The sequence below is a fragment of the Nicotiana tabacum genome, chromosome 19, assembly GCF_000715075.1.
Source record: "Nicotiana tabacum cultivar K326 chromosome 19, ASM71507v2, whole genome shotgun sequence".
In the NCBI taxonomy this organism is placed as follows: Eukaryota; Viridiplantae; Streptophyta; class Magnoliopsida; order Solanales; family Solanaceae; genus Nicotiana; species Nicotiana tabacum.
In genome coordinates this window covers 13,727,087-13,739,839 of record NC_134098.1, presented here as the reverse complement: position 1 = coordinate 13,739,839, position 12,753 = coordinate 13,727,087, and positions in this window count along the sequence as shown.

Below are 12,753 nucleotides of genomic sequence, written 5' to 3'. Positions count from 1 at the left end.
ACTTGGAGTTGGCCGCGATTGTCCATGATCTTAAGATATAGAGGCATTATCTGTATGGGGTATCATGTGAGGTTTATACGGATCATCACAGCTTACAACATTTGTTCAAGCAAAGGGATCTCAATTTGAGACACCGTAGATGGCTTGAGTTACTGAAGGATTATGACATCACCATTCTTTATCACCCAGGCAAGGCAAATGTGGTCGCGGATGCCTTAAGCAGGAAGGCATATAGTATGGGTAGCTTGGCATTCATTTCAGCAGAGGAGAGGCCACTAGCTTTGAACATTCAGTCCTTGGCTAAAAGACTTGTGAGGTTGGACATTTCAGAGACCAACCGAGTTCTTGCATGTGTTGTTGCCCAGTCTTCATTATTGGGGTAGATCAAGGCTCGGCAGTTCGATGATCCGCATTTGGCAGTTCTCAGAGAGACAGTACTAAAGGGTGGTGCTAATGAGGTTTCTATTGGCGAGGATGGTGTTCTGCGACTCCAGGGTCGCCTATGTGTTCCTAATGTCGATGGCTTGAGGAAGAGGATTCTAGAGGAGGCACACATTTCTCGATATTCCATTCATCTAGGTGCTACGAAGATGTATCGTGACCTGAGACAACAATATTGGTGGCGACAGATGAAGAAAGACATAGTTGAGTATGAGGCTAGATGCTTAAATTGCCAGCAGGTTAAGTATGAGCACCAGAGGCCAGGTGGCCTACTTTAGCAGATGACTATACCTGAGTGGAAATGGGAGCGCTTTACTACGTACTTTGTAGTTGGATTGCCGCGGACCTTGCAGAAGTTTGATGCATTTTGGGTCATTGTAGACAGGTTGACCAAGTCGGCACACTTCATTCCAGTTGTGACTACCTATACTTCAGAGAAATTGGCCCAGATTTATATTAGGGAGATAGTTTGGTTGCACGGTGTGCCTATTTCCATTATATCAGATAGAGGCCCTCAGTTCACTTCACATTTCTGGAGAGCCGTACAGAGTAAGTTGGGGACCCGTGTAGAGCTCAGCACAACGTTTCATCCACAGACCGACGGGCAGTCAGAGTGGACAGTTCAGATATTGGAGGACAAGCTGAGAGAATGTGTGATTGACTTTGGGGGACAGTGGGATCAGTTCTTGCCATTGGCCGAATTTTCTTAATACAACAGTTATCAGTCCAGCATCGAGATGGCCCCATTTGAGGCTTTATATGGTCGGCGATGTCTTTCTCCCATAGGGTGGTTTGAGCCCGGTGAGGCTAGGTTATATGGTACTGAGCTAGTGAAGGATGCCTTGGAAAAGGTAAAGTTGATTCAGGAGTGACTTCGCACAGCACAGTCCAGACATAAGAGTTGCGCGGATCAGAAGGCGTGTGATGTATCATTTATGGTAGGCGAGAAGGTTCTCTTGAAATTCTCGCCGATGAAGGGTATTATGAGATTCGGGAAGAAGGGCATGCTGAGCCCCAGGTTTATAGGCCCATTTGAGGTGTTGAGGCGAGTTGGGGAGGTTGATTATGAGCTTGCTTTACCTCCCAGCCTATCAAGGGTTCATATGGTTTTTCACGTATCTATGCTCCGGATGTACCATGCCGACCAGTCACATGTGTTAGACTTTAGCACTATTCAGCTAGATGAGGGCTTGGGCTATGAGGAGGAACCAATTGCTATTGTTTCTAGGTAGGATCGCCAGTTGAGGTCCAAGAGGATTTTCGCGGTAAAGGTTTAGTGGAGAGGACAACTAGTCGAGGAGGCGAACTGGGAGTCCGAGGTGGACATGCGGAGCAGATATCCACTCTTATTCAGCACTTCAGGTATGAATCTAAACCCGTTCGAGGACGAACATTTGTTTAAGAGGTGGAAAATGTAATGACCCAACCAGTTGTTTTGCTTCCTACAACCCCATTCCCCTAAATAAAACTTCCCGTACATAATTTTACTTATTTATGACTTGCGGGGATGGTTGGTTCGGGATTTGGAAGAGTTTGGGTTGAAATCGGAACACTTGGTTCCTTAAGGTTTGCTTGAAAGGCCAAGTTTGACTTCGGTAAATATTTTGAGTAAACGACCTCAGAATCGGGATTTGACGGTTCCAATAGGTTCATATGATGATTTCGGACTTGGGCGTATGTTCGGATCAGGTTTTGGATGACCCGGGAGCGTTTTGGCGGCCAATAGTCAAAGTTGGTTCTTGAAGGTTTTAGAAGTTCTTTAAAATTTGGTTTGGAGTGGGTTTTGGTAATATCGAGGTACAAACAGAATTCTGAGACCGAAAATAGTTCCGTAGTTTCATTTAAGACTTGCACGCAAAATTTGGTGTCATTACGAGTAGTATAAGTACGCTTCGGCGCATTGGAAGTAAATTAAAGAACTTGAAGTTCTTAAGTTTGATTCAATTGGTTTTAGGGTGTGATTCTTAGTTTTAATGTTGTTTCGGGTGTTTCGAGAGTTTGAGCGAGTCTGTTTTCGGATTTCAAACTTGTTGGTATGTTCGGACGGGGCCCCGGGGGCACCGAGTGTCAATCGGACGAGGCTCGGACCAAGTTGGAATTTGGAAGCCAAAGCTGAAGCTCCAGCTGTTGTCATAATCGCACTTATGCTTGGTCAGTCGTAGGTACAATCCCCATGATCGCAGATGCGTCCCAGCATAGGCTGCCCAGCCATCGCAGAAGCGGAAGAAGGACCGCACCTACGAAAGCGCAGGAGCGGGTAGTGTCGCAGGTGCGCGTAGTTTGTCACTGATGCATGGCCGCAGGTGCGATCACCTGGGCACAGAAGTGAGAAGAGGTAGCCTGGCTTTGGTCTGCAGAAGAGGAATCACAGGTGCGCCAATTTAACTGCAGGTGCGTAAGTCGCTGAAGGGCAGTGATGTTTTAAATCGGGGTTTGAGCACTTTTGCTCACTTCTTACTCTTCTTGGGGGCGATTTTGGAGCTGGTTAGAGAGGGGATTTCCATAAACTAGTTGAGGTAAGTAATTCCTATCAAATGTGAGTTAAATACATGGTTTATGGGTAGGTTACAACATGTAAATTAGTGAAAATCATGGGTTTAGAGGAAAACCTAGGTTTTTGATAAAAAAAAAACGGAATTTTACCACGAAAATGGTTATGGAACTTAATGAAAATCATATATTTATGTTCCTATGGTTATGGGTAACAACTTTCTTCGAATATTTCTAGAATCTGGGCACATGGGCCCGGGGGTGAATTTTAAGAAATCTTGCATTTAGGGTTGGACAATTACTTAAATAGTAGGGATATGAACTTTTAAGCCTATATTGATTAGTTTCTACACTATTTGGATAGTTTTGGATTGTTCGGCACCAAATTGAGTGTTTGGGCATAAGCTTGGACCGGAAAGTAGGCCTTAAAGCAAGGTAAGTCTCTTTTCTAACCTTGTAAGAGGAAAATTTCCCCATAGGTGAACTTAATTAATGTATGATTATTTGTGGGGGCTACGTACACACAAAGTGACGAGAGTCCATACGTAGCTACTATTCTTGTTATGTCCCGGTAGTTCTAGACTTGCACCATGCTTTGTGGGTACCGTTATCTGAACATAATTGTTTAATTGCATTGAATGGAACTAAGTTGAGGATTTCAAAGGTTTCAAGTAAATTAATATTTTGAAAAGAATTGAGAAAATTTACGTTATATTTATATTTAACCGCGTCGCAAGTATATTCCGCGAGTGGGGTGACTATTTCCACTACTCTCATGGGAGCGGCCCGTTCGCCTCGGCAGGTTAATAGATGCATCTATGGTTCACACCGTTCGACTCTCGGCAGTGCAAAGTTTACATTTTCATGTTGGATCGCGCCGTATATGCTAAGTGGAATTTGTGTGTGATAATAGAAGTGGAAGCCCTTTATATAATTGGTATAAATTTACTGTTTTAGAGATCATTTGTTTAAAATGAAGGAAGTATTTTGGTTTCTTAGATATGATGGAAGAACTGTACAGTTATTTCTTGTTCTGCGTTTATTGTTAGTTATGTGCATCATGCTTATTTAGAATCACATATTATTATATTGATGGCCCTAGTGAGTGTCGAAGTCGACCCCTCGTCACTACTTCTTCGAAGTTAGACTGGATACTTACTGGGTACATAATTTTTTATGTACTCATGCTACACTTCTGTACTTGATTGTACAGGATTTGAGGCAGGTGGATCTTGCCACCAATCCGGCACGTAAACTGATTTCCCAGCTCGAGACTTTCCGGTGAGCTGTCCTTTTGAGCCATTCTGAAGCATCTGGAGACTCTCTTATGTTCTTTTATTTTCTAGTCTATTTCCTTTCAGACAGTAGGCTAGCATTATTTTGTATATTCTACTAGATTGCCCACATACTTGTGACACCGGGTCTTGGCACACACACTAGTAGACTTATGGTTTTGGCTTGCTCACATGATTACGATTAGTACTAATTGCTTCCATTTATTTATGATAAAATTGCAAACTCCTATATCTTTTTTAAAATAAGGAAAAAGCTATCTTTTACAAATCTATCTAAGCGGGAAGTCACTAGTTGATCAGTGTTGGCTTGCCTAACAACGGTGTTGGGCTCCATCATGGAATATAATGGAATTGGGTCGTGACACGGTCAAACTTCCAAACATAAATTTCTATTTTAGCCATTTCAAGCCTAATTTAACTACGGATTTTCAAATAATTTTTCGGACACACTCCTAAGTCCAAAATCACCATACAGATCTATTGGAATCATCAAAATTCAATTCCGGGGTCATTTACACATACTCAACATCCGGTCAACTATTTAAACTTTAACTTTAAACCTTGGAACTAAGTGTTCCAATTCATTTCAAAACCTCACCGGACCCAAACCAATTACCCCGGCAAGTCATATAACAATTGTAAATCATAAATTGAGCAGTAAATAGGGGAACAAGGTTGTAATACTCAAAACGACCGGTCAGGTTGTTACAAAACTACTCTCTTAAAATTGAATTCCATGATGTTCCCATAAGTTTTAAGTATGGTTGGCACAAGTTCCTTATTCTCATGTTTCGAGTTGTTCCCTATATATTCGATTGTCCCGAGTTAGCAAAGTGTCGAGAATAATGTATTCAAAATATGTTCTGAGTTTTCCTATCTCATTATGTTATTCTTCGGGAATGTGTTCAAGAATGATATGTTTATTAAAATGTTATGGCACTGAGTAGTGTTTCAAACGAAAGTTATCTTGCCAAATTGTGGGAGAAAACTCGATGTGCTTAAAACACTTAATTGCTCATATGTGTACCTAAAGTCTTGATTATAAATGCCTTGTTGTTGATAATGTATAAAGATGCAAGAAAGTGAAAGAAGTGAGTTGGTGATATAAATTGTGGCCACCGTTGCAAGAATGAAAAATTATACTTGTGGCTAGTGGTGCCAATGAATTGAGATGATGTGAGAAAGATTATGAAATGAGCTTTGATTCAACTATTACAAAATTGGCTTCAAAAATAGAATTGCCTAAAAGCTTATGAACTCAAGCAAATCAAAAATATTTTTGGGAGTATCGATAGTCACCGAGGAAGGGTAGGTTGAAATAACCTAACCCTGAAACTACATGTGCCGGTGTAGGAGTGGATTGTAATTATTCCCCTTATTTGGTATGAGATCGAGGTGATAGAATTATTCTCCTTAATTGGGATGAGATGATTGATAGAAAAGGATGATGTCGATCCACACAGCATTATGGTGAGATGGCCTAGCCGATCGGGTCGTGATCGGACACCATGCCGCACACATGGTGGTGATTGTGCTGAAAATTATAATTGAAATTGTGATTGTGGTTGATGTCTCGGATGAGACAGCCTAGCCGATCGGGTCGTGATCGGACTCCGTGCTAAAAGTACGGTGGTATTGGTATTGTGAACATTGGTATTGTGAACAGTGGTATTGTGAACAGTGGTATATCGGTGCTAAAGATATCCCAACCAAAAATAATATTATCATCATATTTTGATTATCACTTCATAGTATTATCTTCATATTTCGGGAATTATTATGTTTTAACTTGGCATTTAAATACCATTGATTGTTGATTGTTGCTTCCATAGTTTTCCCTCTCTTACATTGACATTCTATTTTGAAAGAGGACAGTTAGCTTTACATACTAGTACTATTCTATATGTACTAACATCCCTTTTGCCAGGGGGCATTGCATCTTTAATAGATGCAGGTGGTTCATCAGCGGGCAGCTTTGGTCCTCATTAGCAGTCACTCTCTATTCAACAGGTTTTGGTGAGCCCTACTCTATTCCGGGCCTTTATGTCATTTACGTAGTATTTTGTACTATGAGGTATAGTCGGGGCCTTGTCGCCGTCACTTCCATTCTTCACTTCTACTGTACTTAGAGGCTTCGTCGACAGGTTGTGAGTGATGTTTGATGTGGGGAAATGAACTAGAAATGTTGGTATTTGGAAAACATGTTTTTCATTACATCTTTAAACATGTAATAGTTTGGAAATTATGAACGAAGCTACTAATGGAAATGAAATAAGAGTTGTTAATGAAATCTTTTCAATGATTGATTAATGGAGTTCATCTCGTCTTTATTCATGGATGAGTTTGGGTAGAAGGAAATCTAACAGGCTTGCTCGGCCGGGTTCACTTGGTTAAGCACAGGTCGCGCTCCCCGATTTCGGGGCGTGACACATTCTCCCCCACTAAACATACGTTCGTCCTTGAACATGCCAAGAGTTGTTCTGCAGCCATCAAATCACTATGGAAACTCACCATGCACATACCTGGGATTGATCCCGCATCACCCCAATCCATATAAGTCTGTAAACTCAACATAACTAAAGACTCTTCCTTCAACCTTACTCTAAAACTTTGAAACCCAATTTCCAACATCCGGAATTCATTATATGACCTAATTCTCACATCCATACACTGCATAAGTCTGAACAAGTTGTACCAAGCCATAACCATAACCCAATATGTAATCACATGATATACCACATAACTCAGATACTCACATCAATAACTTCTTACAGCAATAGCTTCCCAAAAATAAACCCGGTACCTGTAACAAATCTCATATCAACTAAAACCTTGTTCCTAACCTTCGTACACTGCCAATGGTGAATGAAACACGCAGAAACTCCTAACCACTCATCAAATCAACAAGTTGTGGGCTCTCTCGCCTGATAAAAAGCATTGCCAAATTGTAAACTGACTATCAAGATTATTCTCCCAACATATCATAATCAAATCTGATAGCACTCGTTCCAGGTAGGACGACCTCATGTCACCTAGGACAAGTTGCTTGACCAACATGCCACACCAATACTATCTATTGCTACATACCGTGCAATCCGTGCACCAACAACCAATAACTCAAATGTACCCAAAAAGGAAAAGAGAATCAAATAAGAGAACTGTTTCGCAAGCTCAACAGATACAACCACAAGCACAATGCTATGAAATCATCACACATAGTAGAACTAAAACACACAAACCTCACACAAATGATCATATTCCAACATGACTCTGTCGTAGTGCATGACCCAGTCCAAACATCGGTCACATGAAATACCTCAAGCCATAATGCTTAAAATTAACAACCCTACGCAAATCAACAACAAGCACAAAAAATGTGCATGACCATAACCATGGAGAAACGGATAACACAATATATCACCAACAGGAAAGACCATAGCCAAGGTACAATCAACCATTCAACATTCCAAGAATCATCTCACTCGAATTTTGCCACAAGACCTAAACAAAAACGCACCATGTGTGTAGTTAACCAACCTATCACAATCCATCGTACCACAAAAGAGTAACAAGGAACATATCAGAATGCGAACAGCTCAAATCCAACAGAATGACACATCCCTCAATAATAGTAGTGTTGAGTCACAAATACGACCTGGTGTAGAATACACATCTTCAGTCGGCCTACCAGTGGCCTCCAAATCGATTTTGATCCTTCCAATATGAGTAGATAACCTCTCCAAAGATCCACTAAACCTATCTTTCTATCCACAACAAATACTATCAGCTGGCTAATTTGGCCATATATTTGCGGTCCGCAATGAAGAAACAATCTGCCTCTGAAACTCCCAGTCTCCAAACCACAAGAATACAAAAAAATCACCAGATCGGATCCCATATCCACCACTCAAATGACTGGCACATCCTTCATACATAATCATTCCACGAGAAATACTTCTATAATTCTTCAGTGCCACATAGCAAAATCCGAACATCAGCAGTCAATCAAAAAGGCGAGTACCGCAATACCAATGAAGAATACATAAGTCAAAACACAAGGTGCCTTTTGAAATGTGCAGTCTTCTCAGGTGATACCAGATAGTGCCAGCATTCTTCTAAATATCTGAAACTACCAATGTTGTCTAGAACTCATGACCTTCCTTTTAAAACTGAATTGTATACTTGTACCTGCAAATCTCAATCTCACACGACCCACCGCCTCTACTAGGCCATCATATGAAAACACGAGAACCTCATTATCAACTTTGAGTCGCAAGCAGAATACATAATTAGTTAGAAACCTTACACTCGATCTCATTCAGGGGAAAATCACAATACACAATAAATTCTCATGGCTGAAAACAAAATGTCCATTCCAAGTCGTGGTAGAAATCTTCAAAAATTCTACGAATCCCATTTGCACATAACCAAGCCATCGGAACTGAATTCCTCTAACTCAACCAAGTCACACAGGTCACCAAACCCAAGAGTATTGCCATAAAACACCGGCAAAGCCTCACCATATCATAAGAACCAAAAGTACTGGTCATATCCATTACCGTGATGATCCAACCTACTACCAGGCTGTCTTATTTCTCGGTGTTCCTTCCGAATTACCCTCAAGTTGACACTTCCTCTTGACAGTGCATCACAATCCTTAATGAAAGCTCACCACAAGAGATCCTAGCATAAAACCACATCACCTCGAAGCCCATAAACTACTGTATTCCCTCATAAGCACCCAAAATACCGCATCCGAGATACCCACTCTGAAGATACCTCATGTGAATCAAAAGTCATTTCCTTAATCTCTCTAATACTGAAATGTAGAATCCATAACGATACAGAAAATTCATGAATCCCGACATCATCCAATGCAAATCTCAAATCTTAGCCTTTTGCAAATCCGCATGTTCTTCAAATATAACATATAATGCTAGAACTCATTAGAACCATCCTCAAGATTCATCTACCCTATTCTAGTATCGAATGCACCACCCAAATGAGCCGAACGATTTGTGCTCCATCATCACACCAAAACCCAAATAAGTAACCTAATCTTAATACAACCAATCAAATCCCTACTCCATGCACACTACATCCGTCACAAATAACAAACTCAAGACATTCCAAGATCTCCCTATATCCATAAAGTGTAATACATCATGCATACCACATTCCTTGCTCAAGTCATCCTCAAAACGACCTCTTCAAGTCACAACCGATCCTCAAATATGCCTCGGACCAAAACCAACATAATACATAACCAAGAAACATGATCACCGATAGCTGACTCTCCCACTTTGCTCAAAGCCATAGAACAAAATATCTCATAACTCACAATACCCATACTCTATTACTGCCATAATCCCGCACTGAAATTTAACTAAATCCTTCATAAGCACATGTAACACAAACCATAAAATACTCAAATCACCTGCTAAGCTCGCATTTATCCCCGTGACAGTCAATTCAACTTTCCCAACTGATCCAAACCCTAATCGCAACACATATAACCCACTGGTAGAAAGAAACTCTCCACATAATCATCATAAGAACCATATAACCTTAGAACATCCTAAAGGAGATAACCCACCTGCTTAGCCTCAAACTGGCATTTCTCTATGCCCTTTCATGGCCACAACCACTATGCAATCACTAAGGCTTCCCTACTCTTAGCTCGTCAATAAAACATAAGAATCTATTTCATCCCGCTCAGGAACAATATAAAAGATCCCTCAACACGCTCATAACTTGAGACTGTACCTGTTGGGTCCAAACACATACACAAGTATACGCGATCAACAAGTAATAAAATGATAAGAAAGCATAGTTCCCATGAGGATTTATGATCTACTAATTTCCAATCTAAGCTATTTATAAATTTAATGCTCAAGTGAGGGTGACAAAGATAGTTGTGAGTTTTATAACTAAATTACTACGAACTACTAAGCAAGCAAGAAAATAAGATCTCAAGTAGAGCAAACAAACACCTAGGAAGAATACAATGAGATTGGGATATTCCAAGGTTACGGGACTAACGTCTCTCCTATTGCATTTTTCGGGTTGATGTAATCACTTGAGTTATCTAATTTACTGATTAGCAGGGTTTATTATGCTCATGAAGTTCTTACGACGCTTCACTCACCTATTCAAAAGCCAACCTAAGACTATATGTCTATAGAATCAAACTTGACAAGAACGCATGTATATATCCTAAAACAATAACCAAGTAAGGCAACTAGAATATGTCTATCCTCATCACGAATCTATTTTCCGATGCCCGGATTCAAGAACTTACTCTATTCAATCTTAAATACAATTTATAGTTCCCACTTTCGAATTCAACTATAAATTCGTAGATAGTACTCTATTGTTATCTACGCAATAGAATAATTAAGTGCAAGATTGAACAAATAATTACTATGATAAAATCAAGTAAAATAATCAACCGTCAATTTACAGTAGTCAAGAACGACCCATAACCTAGAATGACGAGGTTCTTAGCCAATCAAGTTCATAAAAATCATCAAAATATTATTTTTAAACATAAAAGATATGAATACTAGAAGAAGAATGGAATAATTGATGAATTTCGTGCTCCCGAGTGTTTCGTACTTGTGTTTTTCTCTCAAAGTCGGGTCCCCACCCGCCAAAATAGGTTTAGGTTTTCTTTTATACGAGTTGAGGGCATTTTGGGGTCAAAATAACCAACTCCCAGGCTAAACAGGACAACTTCACGTCACCAGCGTCCAAGGTAGCATAGGGACCTAGCCCACTGGAAATTTGAGCTTCTCATTTGTGCGACACAGGTAGCGCCCCACGCTACCATGGGCGCTACTTTGTGGTTTTTTCTCGTTTCATCCCCTTTTCACTTCAATTCATGCACCTTCGTCCCAAATTGCCTCCAAATGATTTCTACACATAAAAATACTACGAATTAGCAAAAATCATTACATTACACATCTGAAATCTACGAAACATGAGTAAAATGCGAGGCAATATTCATATAAATATACATACTTTAAGTCGAATATCAACACCCACACTTAGACTCTTGCTCGCCCTCGAGCAATGGAACTATAACTATACCCCAACAACGTGCATCTCACTAGGAAAGAGCAATTCAAATTTCTTTTCATTATACACTCTACCTTTGACTATGGTCGATACCGGCAATCAAGTATGAACATATGAAGTTTACTGTCTTCCCTTTGTACACATGTCCAAGTATACACAATACAATTCAACCAATTCAACTAACCTATCCACAACCACCCTACCTCAAGAGTCGACTTGTTACCACTAAGCACCCTCAACTCGCGCACTCAACAACAAGAGAAGTTTACAACATTACCAATTCGTCATGAGATCAAGTGCCCTCACCACAGGTGAGATACTGAATATATAAATAGTCCACATGTTCAAATATGACATTGAACATAAATTGAGGAAATCACACATTTAAACAAAAGTCACTCACTCTCACAAAGAATTCATGTGCATCTCGTGGTCGTACCATAAGCTTGCTTGTAGTGTACATCTCTACTAATCTAAGCTAGCCACCTCTAAGATCAATTAGGACTTTAAGGTTGTAATGTAGGCTAAGGGAGGGGTGGGATACATTTAGAAATAGTGACTAACCCTCCTAAGCACTTCAATACACTACACTCAATAATCGAGCACGTATTCTTCTCAATCAATTCACTCGCTATAAACCATACACAATATAGCCCTTTCTTCAATCAAGAACTTCTACATCCCACAAGCATGGATTAGTAAGATTAGGAGGTGTGTATTTTTTTCTCTACATTATTTTTATTATTTTTTTCTTTTCTTGCAATTTTTCTTCTTCTTTTTTTCTTTTTTCTTTCTTCTACACAGACTCCATACATTAAGGTTCATCGGCTAGTGGCCTTTTCCACAACTTTAGTGCACCGTAAGGGCCCTTCCATGGTTCCACTCTCAAGCTACTTCTCAATCTCTCACCGTACCTCTTTTAGCGACTAAGTGCCTTCGGAGATAAAGGTTCAACAAACTCAAATTAAGAATAAAATAGGGATACGGCTTGTAATGGGGGTGCCAAAGAAAAGGTCTATAGGCTCAAAGGGGCTAGCAATGGGAAAAGTTTATTTGTAAGTGATAAGCAAATCTATGATCAAGCAATAAATGCCTACGTCATCTCCTAAACTAGCACAACTTAATGATTTCTCTTCGATTAATACATAGGGCAAGTTCTAGACTATACAAGATAGCACAGAATAACACAAATCCTCACACATACCTTGCACATGAATCAATTAAGATGGTTATGTTTCGACTCTCTAGTCAATCAAGCACATATAGTTGAGACTTTTTAAGCAATAATGCACTAGGTGACATACAAGTCGAACAACTGAGAAAAGGCATCATAGAGTAGGCTATTTATATTACTTAGGCATCACAATTCAAACCAAGTATACAGGAAGATAGAGTGCATGCCATAGCCTAATATTCCAACACCAAACACGTCAAAGGTACCTCAGAG